Source organism: Paroedura picta, chromosome 1, assembly GCF_049243985.1.
Source record: "Paroedura picta isolate Pp20150507F chromosome 1, Ppicta_v3.0, whole genome shotgun sequence".
Lineage (NCBI taxonomy): Eukaryota > Metazoa > Chordata > Lepidosauria > Squamata > Gekkonidae > Paroedura > Paroedura picta.
Genome location: NC_135369.1, coordinates 53942001 through 53966734, shown reverse-complemented (window position 1 = coordinate 53966734; position 24734 = coordinate 53942001). Strand labels below are relative to the sequence as shown.

The 24734-nt window shown below is 43.8% G+C and overlaps 1 long non-coding RNA gene across 3 annotated transcripts in view; it reads left to right on the top strand.

Annotated features, from left to right (window-relative positions):
* LOC143838013 (uncharacterized) overlaps positions 1-24734 on the top strand; it is an 83925-nt gene that overhangs the window by 24511 nt on the left and 34680 nt on the right. The window contains exons 3-5 of one of the 3 annotated variants that reach the window (XR_013231200.1): positions 11215-11343; positions 17063-17127; positions 17499-20873. The exons of 1 other annotated variant lie outside the window; for it this stretch is intronic. This is a non-coding gene — a long non-coding RNA (uncharacterized LOC143838013). Of the gene's footprint in view, positions 1-11214; positions 11344-17062; positions 17128-17498; positions 20874-24734 lie in introns of those variants that run through there. One more of the 3 variants, XR_013231199.1, reaches the window with a different exon arrangement.

Below are 24734 nucleotides of genomic sequence, written 5' to 3'. Positions count from 1 at the left end.
TTTATAAAAATGGAGTTTGTAAAACAGCAGCATTTATACTAATGAAGGGTTTATTTTTACATCTCAAGACCTCTCAATGAAGATGATATGCTGTAAGTTCTAAGCAGACAATGCTTAATTAACTTATGGAGTCATTAGCACTAGATACAGGGAAAGCTTTTTGAAATGAAAATGGAAATCTGCCATTTGCTCTCTCACGCTTCGTTTTCTTTTTGTCTTGCCAAGTAAGTCTGGCTGTTCCTGAAATTTTTTCCTGCATGCTGATACGTCATAAGTGGCTATTTTGCTTTTGGTTTATTTTAATTCAAATATTTTTGTCCCACCTTATCAGAAGTGACCTTGGCAGGGCAAAGGGCATCTAGTGAGAAAGGAAGCAAGAGGCAAGGATGGTTCACTTGCCCCACCTGTTTGCTGTTCCTTCTCCTTTTTATATGAATCATTGAAGAGAAAGCCAGGGAAGGAAGCTGCAGTGTGGTAAAATATGGGTATATGGGCTTTATCTTATTTATATTTTGACTTTTATTCTGCCACTCCTGAAAAATTGCTTGTGGCAGTTTACAAACGATAATTGCCCACTAAAGCCCCATTATAATCTGTTAACCCCCCTCCTATTCCAATAATCAGTTTACCAAGCGGCGAAAAAACCCTAACTGCACTCTCCAGATGGTGGTCCCTGCCTCAGGAAGGAGGGGTGTAAGGCCAATGACCTGGCTCAACCTTGGGGGACCCGAGATCTTCCTCCCCCTGGCCTCAACCAAAGACCTGGTGGAAGAGCTCCATTTCACAGGCCCTGCAGAATTGTGATAACTCAGTCAGGTCCCTCAGCTCTTGTAGGAGCTCATTCCACAAGGTCGCAGCCAGGACTGAAAAGGCCCTGGCTTGGGTTGAGGCCAGGTGAACTTCCCTTAGGCCGGGGACTTCCAACACATTTGCACCCACAGAACAAAGAGCCCTGCAGGGGGCATAAGGAGGCAAGCAGTCTCTCAGGTATGTGGGACCCAGGCCACATATGGCCTTAAAGGTTAAAACCAAAAGCTTGAACCTGATCCAGGTCACAACTGGTAACCAATGCAGTTGCCTCAGAACTGGCTGGCTATGAGCACTCCAAAATTACCTGCGAGGAACCTAGCAGCTGCATTCTAGACAGCTGAAATTTCCGGGTTAGGGACAAGGGTAGTTCCGTGTAGAGCGAGTTACAGAAATCTAATCTAGTGGTGACCATTGCATGAATAACGGTAGCCAAGCAATCTGAGGACAGATAGGGCGCTAGTAACTGTGTGCCATGCGGGCTACTACTATGAGCTGGGCCTTCATCAATAAGGAGGCATCCAGAATTGCCCCCAAGTTCCTGGTCGAGGTGAGTTAAGTTTGCACCCACCAAAACCAAAAAAGGAATACAACCCAACCTTAACAGGTAGGAACTCAGAAGTTGAGCTGTACAATAAAATAATGTAAAACTTGATAATTATTTATTATAGTGCACAATTAAAAACAATAAAAACTACGCAGAACTAATGGCACATAAGACCAAATGCGTTTCGACCCTATTGGTTGGAGCCATAATCTACAGTAAGTCACCACTCATGTTTGAATGATTTAGACATTTTAATCATGCTCATTCTGATATTTTTCAATATCTATTTATCTTCCAGGATCCCATTCAACCACTCAGCTACACTTTATAAAGAGTTTAATATAGATATTTTATATAGTGTGTGTTATCACAGTTCTGACCACTGAGGAAGACCCAGTAAGGTCAAAATGCGTTTGGTCTTGTGTGCTGTTAGTTCTGTATAGTTTTTATGAAGTTTTTGTTCTGTTTTTAATTGTGCACTATAATAAATTAACGAGTTTTACATTATTTTATTGTACAACTTAAGTTGCACCCCCCGCCAGGGTGGGTAGGTGCGCTTCCTGATCTGCTGCCTTCTTGCCCAGCCACAGGACCTCTGTCTTGGAGGGGATGAGTTTCAGGTGACTCCTATGAGTGATAAGAAAGGAAAACTCGGGTACCTTTATAAGTATGCTCATCATGAATCTTCTTCCCCTGTCACTCATAAGATAGAAAGCAAGCACTCTAGAGCCAGGGATGAACTGGGGCATCAAAGTAACACCTGTACCAGAGTAATATTTTTATTTTATTTATTTATTTATTTAGATTTATATACCGCCCTCCTCGAAGGCTCAGGGCGGTTTACATTAAAACTAGTCAACAATACATGAAATATCAGAACCGTTTATCTTCTCACTGTGTATTCTTGTGTTCTCTTGTCTACTTAAGATGTACTTAGGCAGGTGGTGGTGGTAGAATATCAGGAGAACTAAAATATTTGGATCTGCATAGATGAGAAAGCTGAATTGTGGAAATATAGATAAAAAGATAAATGTAACTTTCCTAAGTGGAATGGTTAAGAACAATTTGAAGGAAACTGTTCCCAAAGCATGATTAGTCTGCCCCCAGATTCCTGCTGGCTGAAAATGGCTTTTTTTTTTTTTGCTTCCTACTCCACTGTGAAGAGATGCATTGTACCTAATTATATATGATAAACACTGGAGGGAGGCTTGTCAGAATCTCACTTCCTTGAGATGGGCTTTTAGAATTCTTTCTAAGGCATCTGATTTCTCCATAGAGTGATATTGTCTTTGTAAAGGAGACGGCCTGCCCTAGGCCAAAATAACACTTCTACTTTGTACCTTCAGCAGCTGAGCCACCTCTATTATTTAAAATTGGTGGCTAATAAATGGGGATTCACAAGAGTATGTTACAAAACAAGCATGTGCAAGTCTTCACTGAACTCTCAAAATTAATTAACAAGGCATTCAGCAAGGGATAAATTGCATTGACTGTGTGCATGTTACTCCCTCCCATCTCTGCCAGCATTCAGAAGAGATCCAAAGGCTGTTTCTTCTTCATTTATTGTTCCAGAGATATGTCTGCAAACGACAGAGTTGTTTATGCTTCCCAGTCAGGTTACATATATATACAGAGAGAGAGATACATAATAGAAAGGGGGTGAACTCGTATCAGTGATTAATATCTAACTAACTATAGTTACTAGTTACTAATTCTTACTTTACTTTAAAAAGTTTTAGAGAAACTTAGCTATATTAATTTTCATCATTTCTACTCATTCCATCTCATACTTTTACATCTCCACCTTAACATATTTAACCTTTTAACTATAATCATTAATATTTATTTATTTATTTCAATTCTTCATTCATTCAGTTTTTTTACGGTCCATTGACCAGCAAATTAATTTCTATGCCACCCTTCCCCAAGGGCTCAGAGCAGCTTACAACATTAATTCAACAACGGAGCAATTGAAAACACATTAAAACATTACATTATTATTAAAAGCCAATCTACCGTAAAAACCCAAGGTTTCACCACCTTCCCTCCAGTGGGAGGGAGTAGGAATAAAGTGTTGAGATGAAATTAGCTATATGGCACCTGGATGTTATTTTCTACAAAGAAAGGCCAGTTATTATGTTTCTGTGGACCTCATGGTCCACAGGCCTCATGGAACAGCTCTTTCTTACTGGCTCTTCAAAACTACTTTCAGTCCCACAGAGCCCTGACCACACTCTGGAGAGTGTTCCGCCAGACCAGCATCAGGGCAGAGAAAGCCCTGGCTCTGGCTAAGGCCAGTTTCATTTCTCTGGGGCCAGGAATCTTTAGCAGATTTCACATGATTGAGCGTAAGTTCCTCTGAGGGGCGTAGGGGAGGAGGCGGAGAGACACCTCAGATCTGATTTGGTTCTCAATCTGGAGCCAATGCTGTTAGGAGAGTACTGGTCGAATGTGCACCCTCTACCTGGTTCCTGTAAGGAGCTGGCAGCTGCATATTGGACTATTAGAAGTTTCCAGGTCAGATACAAGAGTTGCCCTGCATAGAGCAAAGTGCAGTAGTCCAATCTGGAGGTGACCGTTGTATGGATCGCAGTGGCCGGGTCAGATGCCAACAGGTAAGGGGCTAGCTGCCGCACCTGGTGAAAATGTTAGAAAACCTGGTGGGCAGCATTCGTGACCTGGTCCTGTCAGAGCAGCAATCATTATCTATTGTTTATAATAGGACTTATTAATTAATATATCTCCTCTTTCTGTACAGCACATTTTTAAAAGTAATTTTCACTGAGAACCATCCTAGAAATGTGTATCTTGAACATATACATATTTGTAACCTACTCCACATTTTGAGGTTCACTTCATATTTTTTGGGCCCTTGTGTAGGTTCTACATACAATGGGAGTGGAGTTTAGCCATGAATTTGCATGGTCTTCCCTTAATACATGTAGAGTGTTTAGGGTAAGCTGACTGGTCTAGCTATGTAAATTTGTTTATGAGGAGGCTCATTGCCACAAAGAAAAGGTGGTTGGATTACAGAAGCAGAGTCCATATATGTAGGTGTCTACACATATGAACACCTTATTCCCGAGGACAGTTTTACATGTCATAACTCGTGTTATAACACATCTGAGAGAAGTTGGTTTTCTGACGTGATTAATGGGGAAACAAAATACATGTAAAAACCACATAATTTCTTATTACTTTTCAATAAGAAGAGCCACAAACAACAGGTATTTAGGAAGTCACACATTTTAATTGCTTAGATTGCTAGCCTTTTTAATATGCACATGCCAATTTCTTGTTTGCCCCTTCAGAAATGGGCTTTCATATAACTGAAGTAGAATCCGACCAGCTATAACTCGTCAGAGTTTATAGAAACTAGAAGGATTTGTTTGGAGATGTATTAGGACATTTTGTTCCAGGTCCAGAATATTTAAGTACAAGTAAAGAGTGATTGTCTTTCACTGTGTACTCCAAATTGTCTCTTATGTCTTAAACAAGAGACCTCAGTGTTGCTTGGTCTACATTCAAAACAAAGAAACAAAGTGTATTTTTAAAAAACAAAAACAAAATCTGCAAGCAGACAATGCTACTTTTATATGCTTTCATGTAATCTCTCCTCAGTGTTTTTTCTTGCTGCCTGATATTGGTGACACATTAGTGTAAATAGGTCACATTTACTTTTACCTTTTCTCTGTGCTGCTTTTAGCTTCCCAGTCTATATTTTGTACAGTTTGTTCCCCCACCCCACCCCATGGACAGATATTTCCTATGCTCTTGTTTTCTGGGTGCTTAGAACAGCTTCCACAAAGCTTATATGCGAGCATAATATCAAGTGAGCATTTCCTCAAGGGCATGCTCTTGCTTTTGCTGCAACTTGTCTTCCTAACTACATCAGTCTGCCAGTTTCCTTCCAACTCTCCCCTGTGTTTTTTACCCCCTGACTATATTTGCAGCATGAATGTTTCTGCTCGGACTCTACCTGAAGCATTTTCTATAGTGTCTGTACAGTGTGCAGCAGTTTTGAAGGACCTATGCACATCCAAAACCCCAAAATGTTAAATATAAATATATGGCCTAATATGAGTGTAATGAATAAATAGTTCTATATGAAATAACATGTATTTATTACAAAGGAAGTTTAAAACAGTGTAAGGACTTAGTAATAGCCTCACATACAACATTTTGTTTGTTTCTTATATTTATATACCACCCTCCCTTTTGGCTCAGGGCGGTTTACATAGAACAAGAAGAAGAAGAAGAAGAAGAAGAAGAGTTGGTTCTTATATGCCGCTTTTCCCTACCCGAAGGAGGCTCAAAGCGGCTTACAGTCGCCTTCCCATTCCTCTCCCCACAACAGACACCCTGTGAGGTGGGTGAGGCTGAGAGAGCCCTGATATCACTGCCCGGTCAGAACAGTTTTATCAGTGCCGTGGCGAGCCCAAGGTCACCCAGCTGGTTGCATGTGGGGGAGCGCAGAATCGAACCCGGCATGCCAGATTAGAAGTCCGCACTCCTAACCACTACACCAAACTGGCTCTCCAAACAAGGTAGACATAGGGGACATAGCACATGAAAACATGGGAGTGGGTATAATACAATTCAACAACAACACTGAATAGGACAACAATGGCTTCAAAACATTCCAAAAACTAGTAGTAACAATTAGGCTGTTAACTAAGAATACCATAGGCTGGTCGCTTCAGTTTGTGGAGAGGGCCCAGTGGATGTTGTTGTAACAATTGACCTCAACCAAATACCTGGCGGAAGAGCTCCATTTTGCAGGCCCTGTAGAACTGTGCTAGCTCTAGCAGGGCCCTGATCTCTTCAGGGAGCTAATTCCACGAGGTGGGGGTCCAGACAGAGAAAGCACTGGCCCTTGTTAAGGTCAGGCGTGCTTTTTTGGGGCCAGGGATCACTAGCCAGTTGGAAGTGGCAGAGCTATTTGGGGGGTGACAGTCAAATTAGTTCATAAAATATCAAACAAGGACCAAATAATCTAGACAAAACACAAAAGCATACAATACATGTTATTGACAACATGCAATATTTGATTATTTATTGATCTGGACCCTGCAGGGAAGGTGCATAGAAAAGTCACCACCTAATTACAACTGTATTGAACCAGGGTTTACATTTAGCCAATATCACTCTACACATAATTTAAACACATTACTGCGGATCCTGCCCTCTGCTGCCCGTGGGAACCATTCCCTGCCCTCCTCCAAGTGACAGCCATTCAAATATTTAAAGAGAGCCCATGTCCCCTCTCAACCTCCTCTTCTCCAAGCTGAACATTCCCTAGTTCCTCAGCCTTTCCTCAGCTTGGTGTAGTGGTTAGGAGTCCAGACTTCTAATCTGGCATGCCGGGTTTGATTCCCTGCTCCCCCACATGCAGCCATCTGGGTGACCTTGGGCTCGCCACAACACTGATAAAGCTGTTCTGACCGAGCAGTGATATCAGGGCTCTCTCAGCCTCACCCACCTCACAGGGTGTCTGCTGTGGGGAGAGGAAAGGGAAGGGGATTATAAGCCGCTTTGAGACTCCTTCGGGTAGGGAAAAGCTGCATATAAGAACCAACTCTTCTTCTGCTTCTTCTGGCTTGAGCCCCAGGCCCCGGATCATTCTCGTCACTCTCCTCTGAACCTTCTCAATTGTGCCCACATCCTTTTTGAAGTGAGGCCTCCAGAACTGCATACATTATTCTAGGTGGAGTCTTACTAGCATTCTAGACAGCTTTCAAAGTTTTCTTATTTTTATGGTTCTGCTATTGCTTTAGATTTTTTATTTGTGTACCATACTGAATACTTTATAGAGAAATGGTATAAAATACAGGAAATAAATCATTTTTTAACCAAATCAATATTTACTACAATGATTCAGTATGGGAAACAAAATGTTTCAGTCAACACAGAGCTGCCACAAATTTTACATATCTGATCTTCCCCTTTCCGTCTCCCAGTAAGCAGGATTACTTAGCCTGGTGTCATTGTGTATTACCCTGAATCCTGCCAGTGACTGCCAGTAATGCAGGTCAGGGCAGGAAAATACACAATGTGATTGCATCAAGCTAAGGAAGGTATGGGCTTGACGTGGGGGTGCCCCTCGCAGCAGGAGCCCCCTGTAAAGACTAACAAAGTTTCTCCTTGAAATAATTACCTGTGATGCAGAGTCGTAAGGAAGGCCTCTAACAGCTCTGCCAACATCAGTCATTTATGGCACATCAGTATCTGTCTGTTGTTCCGATTTTAACTTTGTAGCCTGGTCCTGTCTGACTCACTACGAATGGCCATTTGATCTGCTATGTGAGAAGTGCTGTAAAGTCAGCACTAAATATTCACAATGCTAATTACACTGTCACAGAAACATATGACCTAGTGTTTTCTTGGTAAATGTAAATAAAAGCGTTCAGGTCTGACTGAATTGAGACACTAGCAAGGAAAACGGTTTCTTCAGTTATTTTCCACCTGTTTGTATAGTATAGAAAAGAAGGTACATTGAGGTATCAGAGCAAGGCAGCGTCAGTTGAGAGGCCTGAAGCAAAAAGAGGTGGGAGAATCTGAGCTGTCAGTGCAGAAGAAGCTCCTAGTGTGATTTTGTTTCTTTATCACCTGGCTTTCATATTGAGACTAAAGGGAAATTATAGAAACAGTTTAATAATGACCAGTATAACACATACAATAATTGGCAAAATAAACTGGATACAGCATTAGTTAACAAAACAATGCAATGAAAGCCAGCTTGATGGTTAGGAGCAGTGGCCTCTAATCTGGAGCATCATGTTTGATTCCCCACTCCGCTGCCACATGAAGCCAGTTGGATGCCCTAGGACCAGTCACTGTTCTCTCAGAACTCACTCATCTAGGATTGTGTGTGGCAGCGTCCAAATCGGCTGTTTCAGGATGACGCAGCCAGCGCCGTGGGGGGCGCCGGTGCACAACTTGGCGCAACTCGGTGTGCACACGCAGACGTGGAGCTCCACACCTGCATGTGTGCGCTGACTGCGTCAGCCTGGAACGGCCAATTCGGACACCACCGTGCACAACCCTATTCTTATCCTCACCTATCTCACAGGCTGCCTGTTGTGGAGAGAGGAAGGGTAGCTGATTGTGAGGTGCTGTGAAATTCATTTGAGTAGTATAAAATGGAGTATTAAATAACAGCTCTTCTTCTACATGTGGAAAAGACTGCTATAATATAACCCTGGGGTCCCTAACATGCAGATACATTTCCTGGTGCCCACCACACGTTTTTTAAAAGTGGGTGGTGCAAGGGGTGGCACTTGCCCAGCAGGGTTTCTGGATGGCCACTGGACGGGCAGATTAAAATAACATTGTTTCAGTGGCAGCTGCCATCACATTGCTGCCTTTATTCTCTCTCATTTCTATTTCCCAGTGTATTTTAAAAATTGCTCACTTTACTCACTTTCTTCCCTGTACTTGGGCTTTCTCTGCATGTGGGGGGGGGGGCGGGGCAGGCTCTGCTGCTTGTGGGAGCCATTTTGTAGTTGGGCCCACCACCTCATATGAGAATAACAAAGGTGTCCACAAGTTCAAAAAAGCTGGGGACCTCTGATATAACCAGTAAACAATAAGGGGGAGTCCAAAAACACAGTTGTTCCCAAAATGTATACAAAACAAAAAGGATATAGACTAAATGGATGTGGACAAAAGTACACAGGAGAGCAACAAAAAAAAACTTGTCGGGCCGCAAGCTAATCGGACGCTTTCGCGGCTGATTTGCTTGCGGCCTAGGAAGTTTCTTACTGGGGGGGGGGCGAGGAGAGGGAGTCGCGACCCGGCGGTTGGGGACCACCGCTGTGTGGGACCTTCCAACTCTATGATTCTAGTAGTCTAAAATTTATAATGCTATTCGCAATATAAAACTGCCTTTTGGGCTATTATAATTTACCACATTTCCCTCTATAAAAATTCTTGCCGGAGCATTTCTCTTTCACACATTCTGCAGAGTTACAGATAAGTTGAGAGCATTCCTGAACTCAGAATAATACAATTTTTAGGGTGATTCTGATTCCATTGGTATGTCTAGGTGTGAACAGAGCCTGTTATAGAAGAACAACCACTCCATTTTGTTCAGATGCACTGCCTTCTCTCTCACAGAACAGGAGGGTTGCTTCTTATATGCTGCTTTTCTCTACCAGAAGGAGACTCAAAAGCAGCATGCAATCCCCTTCCCTTTCCTCTCCCCACAACAGACACCCTGTGAGGTGGGTGAGGCTGAGAGAGCCCTTATATTCCTGCTCGGTCAGAACAGCTTTATCAGCGCAAGTCCAAGGTCACCCAGCTGGCTGCATGTGGGGGAGAGCGGAATCAAACCCCACGTGCCAGATTAGAAGTCAGCGCTCCTAACCACCACACCAAGCTGTTTCTCATGATTTGCTGGGGTAGGGAGCTTTTTCTATCTGTAGACATAATTGTGTATATAAGGTGCTAACTGGTCAACCTCCTGTGGTATTATGAGGCCACTTCTCTCTTCATTTTTAGTTTTTTAAAAGGATGGTTGTGTAGGATTTAATAACAGAAACACAAGGAACAAAAATTCAATTGTATGTGGGTATATGTAGGGGGAAGACAGCCCTCCCAATAATTGGATTAGACTGAGTCATTGATCCTTACATCTCTCACTGGTATTCCAAACAGGAGAGGAAGCCAGGAGAAACAGATGCTGCAACACTGGGGTTTTGTGTATGTGTCTGTTCCAACTATTTTTTTCTACTAGTATTAAGTCCTAGTGGATGGGCATTCTGTATTTCTCAGAAATGTAGGACAAATTATCAGAACCAAGAGCTCTATATGTTTTCAGTCTTGCTTATTCTTTGCAGCCTGTTATATGTATTCAAACAGATCCTTTAAGCTCTGAGTCATGTTAAGAAACCAAATAAAGGCTGTTTGTAGCGTAGGTAGTGGCTTAAAATAAATTCTGCACCACTGTGGTAACAGCACAAAAAGTGAATTAAAGATTAAGTGCCTGGATGGCACTGTCTTAGCAGATAAACTTATAAATAGCTCACTAATCAGTTTTAATTTGACAATCGTTAGGGAGCACCAGAGCTGCTAATAGGCAAGAGAGAGGCTTTGTAAACAGAAACTTCTGAAGCAAAAGAGCATTATTCAGCATTCTATAAATCTTCTGAATTGGGAATGAGTCACCAAGCTAACAGTTATTCATGGGTTTAATCTCTGTTTACATCACTTCAGATGGGGTGGGGTAGCTCTTATCTTGGGGGCCAAAAGTAGATTGCTAATTGCAGTGTTTGATTTCTTGCCTTGTGAAATATCTGTTTAAGATATGCAGAAATTCTGCATTCCAAGACTTAAAGAGCTCTCCTGCCCCTCTACTCTTACCACTGTATGCTCTTATAGTTGCGAACATATAATATATCTGCTTTACACAGCACTCGCCCTCTTGTTTTTTGTCCCCAAAACTTTACTGTAGTTTAATCTTTTATAACTCCTTTTTCATAACAGGTGTAACAAAAGAAGTTGCCCACAAAGGGTGTGTGAGTGATGTCCCATTAATAGAGACTTAATGGAATTTTATTTACCATGTGATGTTATTTGCCTCCAAGCCATGAAGAACTTCAGCTTCCCCTTTTCATACACTATCCCTTTATTAAAAGGAGAGGACATTTTTGTCCTGTTAGGCTATTGGCAACCTATTACTGTCCAAGCACTGGTGTTTAGAGAAGGACATTAAACTCCAGACATACTCCTCTACTTACTCCTCTATTGTGCATATCTGACATTAGACTCCAGTTATTTACATTTTACTAGCAGTAAATGGTGGTAGTGGTGGGTTCCCCAGAACAGAGTTTGAAAACCATTATATGATATTCCTACAGGGGAAGGTGCCTCCAAATGTCATATTCAAAGTATTTGGAATCCTAGTACTTCACGGTTAATGACACCAGTGCTATATGAAATTCTACGACATTCCGTAAGCAGTGCCCGGAGAGACCAATTTCTGCAAAGTAAGTTTACTAAACCAGTTTTGGGTTTTAATTGAAAGCACCTTCATACAGCAAGCTCCAATACTGATCATGCCCAGGAAAAGAGCCTGAAAAGTCAATAATAAATTTTAGGAAGTGTTAGAGGGATTACCTATGGAATGCATCAACTGTATCATTTTTCCTGTGTGTCGGGGTTGGGGGAGGCCTGGGATGAGAATTTTGAACAGACTGAATAGCACCTCATTGTGCCAGTGTAGAGCCTTCTAGGTTTCTTTTCGTCTTAAAAAGGAAGCCTGATTCACCAGTGGTGTGTCTCATTTGGCCTTTAATTGCCCCCAAGTTTTCGTAAACACACTGTCCTAGGTCCAGCCATTTATGCTGAATCTCTGGCTTCTGCTAAAACATCGCTCCTGGAAACAACTAGAGATGATTCATATTCTCATCTAAGGTAACTATAATGTGTCCTGAAGCAATAACATTTCAACATCACGGCGGTTAGTAATTTGTCCTAAAGAATTTCAATTCAGCACAGTGTAATAAATTAAATAGTTTGTGTACCTTGTAGATTGTGTATTTTATAAGTGGAATGATTTTGCCTCTAGATCAGTGGTTCTCAACCTTCCTAATGCCGCAACCCTTAATACAGTTCCTCATGTTGTGGTGACCCCCAACCATAAAATTATGCAAGTGTTCTTTCACAGAAATTAAACCAAAACTGACCAATAGCATAAAGATCCATTGTTCATGATTGTATATAAATTGGTTATAAACTGTATATAAATTGGCAGGCGCCTGCAGGAGAAGCAGCAACAGTGGCGGCGCCCCCCCCCCCCCGCCAAGCTGCTTGCCCTACCGCGATCCCTGTGAAAGGGTTGTTTGATTTCCCAAAGGGGTCCCGACCCCCAGGTTGAGAACCATTTCTCTAGAAGGAAGAATGAGTGGATTCATAGAAGATTTTTATCCCACCCCTTCTCTCGTGTGGTTCCATTTGCATTATAATTCCTACATATAAACTCTATAAATGGAACAAGGTTTGAGTTCAGCTGCATCTTTAAGACCAATTAAGTTTTATTCAAGGTATAAGTTTGTTTTGCTGCTTCAGATCAACATAGCTACCCACCTGACCCTATAGGCAGGAGAAGGAAGGATGGGTTGTTAGTGGTATTGCATTGCACATCAAAGAGGATGTTGCATCAAATAAGGGTTACTTGAAAGTGGGGGTGTACTATCACACTGGAGTTCCAGAAGAACATCTACTTCTGCTTCATTGACTATGCTAAAGCCTTTGATTGTGTGGAGCACAACAAATTGTGGCAAGTTCTTAAAGAGATGGGAATACCAGAGCATCTTATTTGTCTCTTGAGAAATTTATATGCAGGTCAAGAAGCAACAGTGAGAACTGAACATGGAATCACGGATTGGTTCAAAATTGAGAAAGGAGTTCGGCAAGGCTGTATACTGTCGCCTTGCCTATTTAACTTGTATGCGGAGCACATCATGAGAAAGGCGGGATTAGAGGAGTCACAAATTGGGATTAAGATTGCAGGGAGAAATATCAACAACCTCAGATATGCAGATGATGCCACTCTAATGGCAGAAAGTGAAGAGGAACTAAAGAGCCTGTTGATGCGGGTGAAGGAGGAGAGTGCAAAAGTTGGCTTGAAACTCAACATCAAGAAAACAAAGATCATGGCAGCCGGCCCTCTCAATTCCTGGCAAATAGATGGGGAAGAAATGGAGATAGTGACAGATTTTATTTTCCTCGGCTCCAAGATCACTGCAGATGGGGACTGCAGCAAAGAAATTAAAAGACGCTTGCTCCTAGGGAGGAAAGCTATGGCAAATCTAGACAGCATCCTAAAAAGCAGAGACATCACCCTACCAACAATAGTGCGTTTAGTCAAGGCTATGGTCTTCCCAGTTGCAATGTATGGCTGCGAAAGTTGGACCATAAGGAAGGCCGAGCGTCAAAGAATTGAGGCTTTTGAACTCTGGTGCTGGAGAAGACTCTTGCGAGTCCCTTGGACTGCAAGGCGAACAAACCGGTCAGTCCTAGAGGAGATCAGCCCTGACTGCTCTTTAGAAGGCCAGATCCTGAAGATGAAACTCAAATACTTTGGCCACCTCATGAGAAGGAAGGACTCCCTGGAGAAGAGCCTAATGCTGGGAGTGATCGAGGGCAAAAGAAGAAGGGGACGACAGAGAATGAGGTGGATGGATGGAGTCACTGAAGCAGTAGGTGCAAACTTAAAAGGACTCCAGGGAATGGTAGAGGACAGGAAGGCCTGGAGGATCATTGTCCATGGGGTCGCGATGGGTCGGACACGACTTCGCACATAACAACAACACTATCACCTACCTAATCAAATCCTTGAGGCTGATCTTGGGATGGAGAATGAAATAAGGGAGGTGATTAAAGCAGATAATGTTATTATATTGGGAGACTTCAGCTACTGTCACATTAACTGGGTAAACCTGTGCTCAAGTCATGATGTAAAAATGAGATTCCTAGACTTCATAAATGACTCTGCACAGGAATACTTGATCACAGAGCCAATCAGAGGTATAGTAATCTTGGGCTTGGTTCTGAACAGGTCTGGTGAGAGATGCAGAGGTTGTTTGGGAACAAATTGGGAACAGGGACTACAATGATATAAAGTTCAGCATTCAAGTCAATGGAAAGTTAACCCTGAAGTCCAAAACTATAACAATTGATTTCAAAAGAGGGAGCTTTACAAAAATGAGGGGAATAATAAAACGGAAACTGAAGGGGAAACATAAGAGAGTCAAATCCTTAGATGATGCTTGGAAGTGATTTGAAACCACACTACATGAAGGCCAGATAGAATGTATTGCACAGGTTAGGAAAGGCACAGTCAAATCTAAAAGAAGACCCTCCCTGTGCTCCCCTGCAAGTTTCAAGAAGATTGGACCAAGGGGTCCCATCCTAGGGCCTCCCAAAGAGGCAGACACCATTCCCCATAGACTTTAAAGGTGGGAAAAATTAATTTCAGCAGGAAATTAACCAGGAAATTGGCAATTAACCTGCTGAAATTAATTTTATCCCACCTTTAAAGTCTATGGGGAATGGTGTCAGCCTCTTTGGGAGCCATCCCCTTGGTGCAATCTTCTTGAAACTTGCAGGGGAGCTCAGGGAGGGTCTTCCCTGATTCCCCTGCAAGTTTCAGAATGATTGCACCAGGGGGTCCTGCTCCCAAAGAGGGTACCTCAATTCCCTCTTTGGGAGCCCCCAGGGTGGGACCCCTTGGTCCAATCGTCTTGAAGAGAGAGTCTTCCCTGAGTCACCTGCAAGTTTCAGGAAGATTGCACCAGGGGGTCCCATCCTAGGGGCTCCCAAAGACCATTTCCCATAGAAGTCTATGGGAAATCAAGTTAAAACCTGAGATTTCCGAATCTCCATTCTATCCAATGGAGCGGATAGGGGTACCCTCTTTGGGAGCCCCTAGGATTGGACCCCTTCTTGAAACATGCAGGAGAGTCAGGGAAGACCCTCCCTGAGCTCCCCAAGAAGTTTCAGGGGTGCCACGTACACCCCCTCCCCCCCCAGCCCCCGGGCAATGTGAAGGCAGGATTTCTAATGCAAGTCAGTGGCACCATTGACTTGCATTGGCTCCAAACAGAGCAAGCCAGGAAGGGAATCTCTCTCCCTGGTCTGGCATGCAGATGCCACCCTCCAGGCAGGAGATGATGGGAATAGATGGGAAATGCTGCGAGAGCAGTTCCCCCATTCCCATCACCTCCCCTGGGGGGAAGGGACACTGCATGCCAGAGCACTAACCCTGGGAGAGCCTCAGAAAGCAAATGGAGGAGCTCAGGATAATCTGGGTGCTCCATCCATGCTGTAGACTCATCACTGGCTCTCCCATCCAGCCTAACAAATACAGAACAAGAGGAAGACTTGCTTTTCACAACCCAAAGGTGTCTCAAAGCAGCTTCCAAGTCACCTTTTCCTTCCTCCACTCAGGCCACCGCCTTCAACCACCACAACTTCACCTGCTCTATTCAGGCCACATCCTGAGAGAGTCCCGACAGAGCTGCTCTGGGAGAACAGCCATGGCAGCAAACACTAGCAATAGGAAACAAAGAACTACCACCCAGGGCACTACCCCAAAGGTGGCACCTGGGCAAAACTAGCCCTGCAAGGCCTTACCAAAAAATGCAAACAACTAACCAGTACCAAAAATCAACCTCCCCCCCCCCCAAAAAAACCCCTAGCAATGGGAAACAAAGAACCACCACCCAGGGCACTACCCCAAAGGTGGCACCTGGCCAAAACAGGCCAAAAGAAAATAAAAACAATGAAATAACCCCCCCCCAAAAAAAAAAAACAGCAGCAAACACCCCAAAACAGAAGAACAGAACAGTAACTTTTAAAAGCACTAACTTTTAAAAACACTAACTTTAAAACAGTAACTTTAAAACAACTACAACAAGATATTTCTCCAACCCCCCCCAAACAAAGGCCCCCCCACCCACAGAAGCCCTAAGGCACCCAAGTGTTTTTAAAAGAGGAAGGACACAATTAGAAGAGGGAGAAGGGGGGGCAAAAAAGAGAAAAATAGAAAAGAGGACAGGAAAAAACCTCTAAATCAAACTTTTGATGTCTTCTCCAGCGATGATCCTCAGGCAGAAGTGCAGCAGGGCAGCAGGCAGGCAGCAAGGGTGGGAGGCAAGCAGCAGACCTATGGGTCACTGCAGCTCTCTACCACCTGAGCACCCAACTAGAGCTCAGTAGCAGAGTGAGGCCCAGCAGGCAGAGACCCTGGCTTAAGTAGCCTCATAGTCAGAGGCTACACAAAGCCAGGGATTTAAAAATTTAAAAATCTGCTGTGAGTGGCCAAATGCCTGTAGCTGAAAAGCCACTCACTCCCCCCTCCTCCTCCCCCCGGCAGCCGTTTTAGGCACCAAAAAAGAAGGGGAAAAAAGGCAGTCAGGACGCTGCAGCAGCCACGAGGCTGCAAAACAGTTGGCTAATTGACCCGAATCAAATTGCTTCAGGATCGATGGCGGACGGTCCGTTTCTGACTGTTTTAGGCTCGGAAACACCCGAAACGGCCCCGATTCGGCCGTTTCCAAGCCGAATCTGCACAAGCCTAATTGCAACTGGGAAGACCATAGCCTCGACTAGACATATTTTTGTTGGCAGGGTGATGTCTCTGCTTTTTAGGATGCTGTCTAGTTTTGCCATAGCTTTCCTCCCCAGGAGCAAGCATCTTTTAATTTCTTTGCTGCAATCCCCATCTGCAGTGATCTTGGAGCCCAGGAAAATAAAATCTGTCACTACCTCAATTTCTTCCCCATCTATTTGCAAGGGCCGGATGCCATAATCTTCATTTTCTTGATATTGAGTTTCAAGCCAACTTTTGCACTCTCCTCCTTCCCCCACATCAAGAGGCTCTTTAGTTCCTCTTTGCTATGAGGCTAGGCCATTCCAAATATGTCCCTGTTCATTTGTGAGAGGCCGGTCGATGTACTGCTCTGCTGAAGTACACTGACCACAATTTCACACTTTTAGGCCTTAAGAAGCACAACCCCAGTCCAAGGTATGTTATGTGCCCAAACCATCTGGATGACCCCAGAGTACAGTTTGGCCCAGCATCATCATACTGGAGGTGAAAGTCTGGTTCATTACACAGAAAGGATTCATTTAGATAAACCTATACCCATATCTTGCTATTCAAAAAATATTCTCTGAACAAAGACTTGTTTTGTACTACAGAAAATTGAGGAAGTGAAGAGTGATACACCAGCCAAGTTAAAAGGTGCAGGAAGCAGGATTTGAATGTAAGTGCTGGGTTTTGGCAAAGAAGGAGCTGAGTCCTGGCAAAGAGCAGAGTCGGGTGGGAATTTCAGGAGGCAATTCAGAATGCTCCTGGACTCGAATTAAGCCTCTGATTCTTGTGTCCAGCAGCTGCGTGACTTTAAGTGAAATGCCAAGAGCTACAGAATCAGGAATTGAGCAAGACTGAATAATGCAAATGTATATGCTGTATACTGTAGATAATCTCCTTTTAGGAGGTTATTTGTTGGGTAAAGCAAGCAGGCAGGCAGGACTAAACAAAATCCATTTTTTGGGTGGAGAGTTGACCATTCATTACGTTTTCCTAGTCAGTTGCCATGTGCCGTGAAACAGGGTTTGTTTTTGTTTTTTTCAGACTGTAGACTGAGAGTCAGCTTGGTGTAGTGATTAAGAGCGGTGGCCTCTAATCTGGAGAACCATGTTTGATTCCCCACTCCTCCTCCACATGAAGCCAGCTGGTGACCTTGGGCCAGTCAGAGTTCCCTCAGAGCTCTCTCAGCCTCACCTAACTCACAGGGTGTCTGTTGTGGGGAGAGGAAGGGAAGGTGATAGTAAGCTGTTTTGAGACTCCTTTAGGCAGTAAAAAGTGGGATACAAAAAGCCTGATCTCTACTTCAAAAGCTGCCCATACACACCCTGTTCTGGAGAACTGTCCTTTATCATCTGGTTTGTTCTTGGTTCTAAGATGGAAATAAATCTCAGAGCTGTCAATGGGGTAAGTATATGTGGTAGGAAATAAGGCCCTGGCCTTCTAACTCTTGTATGCTGTACATTCAGCAGATAGTTGTACAGGTAGACTGAGGTGCAAATGTCTGGTATATCACTTTCATACATTTTAACAGCTAGAGGCATATGCATATATCTAATTCTCGACATGACCCCAACTGTGGACCATGGACAGACAAGATAGAGCTTTTTAAAACCCCAAGAAAAGCCCTACATTTCTTTTTTAAAAATCTGAAATCTAACAAGCAAACACTGGAGGCGTAAATTCCCACCCCCAGTAATAAAAGGAGTGCCTGTACCTTTAAGAAACAAATACCATCAGCAGTCATTGATAGACAACTACTAGGGTATTACCAACCTTCCTGTCTTAGTTTTTATAAGTAAAAGGCTGAGGGCAGCCTTATGAAGTATAAAGAATGTTTGTTTGTTTCCCTAAGGTTTCATGTTAAATTCAGGTTTTGTATGTTGTTACTGCAGTTCAGATATTGTGATTTAAATTCTTGAGTTTATCAGCCAGTTGGAGCTTTAGAGAGACAGGATATAATTTTCTTTAATAGTGTACAGAGCGTTTGGCATATGGTGATGTGGATTTGAGACTGCAATTCAACCCTTGTTGATCACGCTTCTGTTCACTATGCATTTGATTTGGGAACTCTATAGTTACCCCACAGATGTGGATTATGAGTTGAAAATGGGATGAAGAACTAACATGACTGTCCCACTATATCCCAAGAACTTCCTGAAACCACAGTGTTTGCATGACCAGTCCTACTGAGTGATTGGGAACCTTTATGTCAAGCTTTGTGTCATGACATTTTCACAAACACCATATAATGCAGTTCTGTGCACTTTGCAACTGGATTTTACTGTGTGACGCTTTTTTCACATGCTCAAGTTACTTCTGCTTTTCTTGAGAGTTGACCCACAAGCACTGAACTTACTACCCGAAGAAGTCACGGCTTACAATCACAAGCACTGAAATTGGTTTAACTTGTTTAAACCAATTCTTCAGTACATCTGACTTCCCTGTGCATTTTTACAGTTGTGCAGTTAGTTTATTTCCTTCCACACATGGCTTAAATAATGAGGCATTTCAAGGGAGAGTGCTGTTGTCAATGATATTCTTATTGGTGGTTTCACAGAAACCCCCTTATTTTTTAAATGGTTCTAAAATATTGATATATTGATGCAATGTTGTAATTATAGTTAAAGCATGTTCTCTGAATTCCCAGCTTTTGTGATTTTTTAAAAAGTCAATAGCTCCTTCCACAGTATTATGTTCCTAAAAAACAAAATCACTCATCTTGGGGGACAGGGCATAGTTTAACTATTACAACAGCCCAGTAATTGAAAAGCTGACTGGAGGTGGGTGGGTCAAAGAAAACTAATCAAAACATTATGCACCTGGAAAAATCCCACTTGAAATTGCCTTCCAGAAAGAGATTGGAGTAAAAGTGGCCTCAAAAGAACAGTCTCACCCCCTCTCCAAAATGAATCAGAAAATTCACCTGCCTTCAGCTGAGGTGAAATTTAACTATATGTGCTGATCATCCTTGGATTTTCTTTGAGAGTCAGCTAAAAATAGAATTGTCACTTTTTCATGAGAAAGTCTACCGAAAAAACAGATAAGCAAAATCAATGTGCCAATACATGTATTTTGCAGTGAAGGGACCAAGATATGTTTCAACCCTGGCAGGGTAAACATGTAACGCCTAATAAACCAACCAGTCTCCCCCAACCCTCCCACCCCCACCCATAATATTTACTCACCACTTCCTCAAGTGGCAGGAAGTCTTAGGGGCAGTGTTTTGCACAATCAGTTTCCTTGTGAGAAAAGAACACTGGAGACTCATTGTGTTTTTAATGCCTGTTCATTTTAAAATATAGATGCACAGCAAAGGGAAGCTGGCAGCTATCCAATCAGGCCTAAGAAGCTGTGGACATACAAACTCTTCCTTGCAGCTCCTCAACATTTCCCCATCCAGCTCCAACATTCCGACTTCTGTTTCTTGAGACCCATTTGAACTGCAAGCTTGACACCAAACATCCAGACCTTCCATTTGTTTGCATCCAGGATGGGAATGCGGTGCCATTCCAGCACTTTGTAGCACTCCCAGCCTTCAAAGCCTATTTTACATAAGCAAACACTGATAAGCAAACTCCTAGATGGATACTGGGAGCATGATTACAGTGGTATGGTGATCCTGGCTAGGTGTTCTCATATATTGCACTGTGAGGATACTATTTGCATACTTTATGGGGAGGTTTCATGGGGTTTATATGACTTGTAACCCACCTCGAGGCCATGGAGAGTGGTGGGCTAGAAATTCAATTAAGTAAATAAAAATTCATCAACATACAAGTAAAGATTCATGTGTAGCAGGTTGGATCCAGCAGTAACTTTACTGAGGTACTCCCTGCTACAGCCTGAAGCTCCTCCCTGAAATACTGTTTCTAGAAGACAGGGAACACACAGAAACACCACAAGAAACAAACAGAGAATCTCTAGTTTATGTCTCAAGATTGATGTGTAGTTGACAAAATCACACATCCCTCCATTAATGAAAATGTACTGTTGTACCAAGCCGTATTTTCCCCAACTCTCTTTAATATCATGGGGATAAAGCACTAATTGTTGTACATACTATGAATTATATTTTGGGGAAAGGACATGGTTCAGTGGGACAGGCCTGGAAACAGATTTGTGAGGACTCCAGTCACACCTACTACATTCTACCTTTGCACTGGGATAAAGTATGAATTGGACCCTAAACATGTACATATTAAAAATGTAAAGATGTTGAGGCTAGTAAAAACATGAGGTCCTAATCCCTAAATGTATTTCAGCAGAAGAGCCCATGGTTTATTCTCAGTTGGAACAGCCCTGTTCAGACCTGCAGGCTCTGTTCCACCCTGCCCAATCCAAGGAGTCCCCAGCACCTGGAGAGCCTTCTCTCTCTGCCTAAACTAACAGTACCACCTGACCTTTGTTGAGAATGGTCCACTAGAGCAGTGGTCCCCAACCTGCGGGTCGCGGCCCGGCGCCGGGCCGCAAAGGCCATGGCGCCGGGCCGCGGCTCCCTCTCCCCGCCCCCCCACCCCCGCAGTAAAAAACTTCCCAGGCCGCAAGCCTGCGGCCCGGGAAGCTACTTACTGCGGGAGGGCGGGGAGAAGGAATCAGGTCCGGGCCGCGCCCGTGCAGGCCGCGCCGGCGCGGCCCGATCCACGGGCGCGGCCCGCGGGTGCGGCCCGATCAGCGGGCGCGGCCGGGTGCGGCCGGCGGGCGCGGCCGGGCGCGGCTCGCGGGTGCGGCCGGCGGGCGCGGCCGGACGCGGCCCAATCCCCGGCCGCGGGCGCGGCCCGAAGCGTGGGCGTGGCCCGCGCGGGCGCGGTCCCTGCGGCCGCGGCCCAATGCCCTGCCGGTCCCCAGCCTAAAAAAGGTTGGGGACCACTGCACTAGAGGGTTAGGAATCCCAGCTTCCCTTCCAAGTTCTGAGGCCTTGTCTCTGTGTCTCCTGCCACCGAGGGCCTGAAAGTACTCCGAAGCTCTTTACATGATCTTTCAAACTTACTGCACTCAATACTTCCAGAACATTAGCCTTTTCAAGAAGCATTACCTCCATCATATCTAGATTCAGTTTTAGCTTATTCTCCTTCAGCTTCTTGACCATCTCTTCTTAACACTGATTCAGGACATCAGTAGCAGGTTTTGGAAGTTTAGATACAGAGATAACAGCCAAATCCATATATATGGCTATTCTCATTCAGCAACTTGACACAGAACCAGCTTGGTGTAGTGGTTAGGAGTGCAGACTTCTAATCTGGTGAGCTGGGTTTGATTCTCCACTCCCCCACATGCAGCCAGTGGGGTGATCTTGGGCTCACCACAGCACCGATAAAGCTATTCTGACCAAGCAGTGATATCAGCGCTCTCTCAGCCGCCGCTGCCTCCTCCTCCTCCTCCTCCTCCTCCTCCTCCTCCTCTTCTTCTGAGGAGAAGTCTGATAGCTACATAATTGATAAAAACTCTTACTGCTGGACAAAGAAGAAGTAAACTATTTGAGATCTATTGTCCCAGTTCATGACGCATCAAAATATCATGACCTCTTTAGTCAAAAGCCAAAAAAAAGGACAAGAAAAATCAGCAAGAATCAGCCTCAGCATCTATCTGTTTGTAAACAAAGAGGGGGGGAGCCAAGTACAGCAGGAGTCTCTTTCTTTCCTTGATCGAGGGGGTGGGGGGAGAGGACTGGAGACAGGGGTGGGGAGGGAACCAAGAGGCAAATCTTTGCTGAGAGAAGTTAGGGCTTCTGGAGTGCAGTCACTTTAAGACAAGCCTTGCCACTGGTAACCAGGATGACTTTGAACTGACCAATCAGGGAAGACTGCTTCACTACAGTGTTGGAGGCATGGGTAGCAGCAAGTTAATTCGCAAAGAGCAGAGAGCTGCAACTCATGACGGTGTTTGAAATATCAAGGCTTATATCCACTCCAGGATATCTCAGCGGAAATGTGATGTGAGTCACTTGAATCAATCATGTATGTTGCAGACGGAAAATTTAAAGTGCCCCAAATCAAAATGCAAATCAAATTCAGTGTAGACGGGAGGGATTCATTCGAACTGAGACTGGGTAAAAAGCCCTGTGCAGACTACATCCAGATATGAGGCTTAATTGAAATGGGACAAGATCAGATGTTTCATTTTGCTTCTCTTCGGGTTAATCATTCATCATGCTTAACCAGGTTGGAAATAGGCCTACAAGTGGCTAATCATTATAAGAATTGGTTCTTATATGCCACTTTTCTCCACCCGAAGGAGTCTCAAAGCAGTTTACAATCACCTTCCCTTTCCTCTCCCCACAACAGACACCCTGTGAGGTAGGTCAGGCTGAGAGAGCTTCTGGCAGGACTGCTCAGAACAGCACAATCAGGGCTGTGGCAGGCCCAAGGTCACCCAAATGGCTGCATGTAGGAGAGTGAGGAATCAGACCAGCTTGCCAGATTAGAAGCCACCATTCTTAACCAGTACACCATGCTGGAGAATCGTCTAATTATAATTTTCAGAAGTTGTACAATCACTCTTCTCACTAAATTGCAGACATAATATTGGCTAGACTAGAGGTGTTCCCTCCCTTTCTTTTTGCCTGACATGATAAGCCAAGGAAGTCAGAAGTCCCAGGGATAGGTGGTAGCTTGCACAACACCAAGCACCCATTTCTCCTCAGTCAGGAAGGCCAAAACTCTCCACAGAACAGAGTTATGCTGTTCTCCCAGGGTAATCCTTGGTAGAATATAGTGGGGATTCTAATAGCTGATATAGCCAACCTTGAAATGTAACCTGTCATAGCTTCCTAAAACTGGTTTACCCAATGTGCTTTCAGGTAGTGGGGGAAGGAGAGTTTCAAGGAATGTTTTGCTTGGCTGGCAGAATTATTAAGGGGAGAGAGAGAGAGAGAGAGAGCAGGCTTTCTTTTTTTGTTTTGTTTTTCTCTGTGGGGACAGGACAGGATTTGCACAGGGAAAAGTACTAACCACCTATATGCTTCTTTCTGGTCAGTCTGTATACCAAAAGTATCCAGTGCTGTATCATCCAGAGGAAACGGTTGGGTTGTTTTGAAGCTTTTGCTGTTTGTGAAAGGGGAAGAACAGAACAATAGGAGTTCTTTTAATGCCATGTCATTATGCCAGCCCTTATCATAGGGTTTGTGCATTGTTACATACCCCAATGGAAAAGGTCTTGTCATCTTAGAGAACTGATGGTGGGAGGCATTTAATAACAAGCCCTTTCATCACTTCCTTCCTTAAACTGTTCATTAAAGTTGCTGCAAAGCTGAAAAGATTTGCTAGAACAAATAGAAACAAAATCAGAATAATTTTTGTACAATAAATGTCAGGAGACTTCACATCAGGAACAAGAAACAACAAAGTTTTCTGTGATCTCCAACAGTTGGAGGGAATTGGTGAACACTGGGCGTGTGGGGAGAACACAAATCTATTGTACATTCCTAAAGCTGATATCTCAACAAGTACTATGCTGATACCAGTACAGAGATACTGCCTTAGCTCCTAAGGCCCCTCCCCTCCCCGCCCACTCTAGGCAGATCATTGGCCATTTTGGGAGGGGAGAAGAGATCAACATGACTATATATGGTCATATCACCCAATAAATGTTTAACAAATTTTAAAAGTATATAAAAATTAATTAACACCCACCCATTCAGGAAACCCTTCCAGTAACATCAAGAAACCCCAGAGTTTCATGAAATCCTGGTTGAAAAAGCCTGGACTAGGCTCTGGGAAATCCAAGTTCAAATTCCCACTTAAGCCGTGGAAACTTGCTGGGCGACCTTGGGCCAGTCACATTACTCTCAGCCTACCCCTGACCTGGATAGCCCCAGGTTAGCCTGATCTGTCAGATCTCAGAAGCAAGCGTAAAGGCCAGCCATGACAAACCAAATATTTCTTGCCTTGAAAGCCCTGTAGGGTCACCAAATGTGACTTGATGGCAACCCCCCCCCCACTCCCAAATTCCAAATAGCATCATACCACTCATGTTCTGAGCAGGAACAGAGGCTTCAGTTCTCCATTTTGAATCTCCAAAAATAACCATCCCAAACATCTACAAGACGTTTTTGAGTGCTACGAGTCTGTCTGTGTAATAACTTTTAATAACTAGCACTAGCCAAAGCATCACAAAATAGTGATTGCAAGCTTCATCAGACTGAATGTTAAGAAACGTACTTACACCTCCCCACCGCCCCACGATGATGCTCCCATCCTTCATTGTTAAAAAAAAAAGTCAAACCAGAGAATCACTGCAGTTGAAAGTGAAGGGGGTGGCATTTTTGCACCCCAACAAAACCAG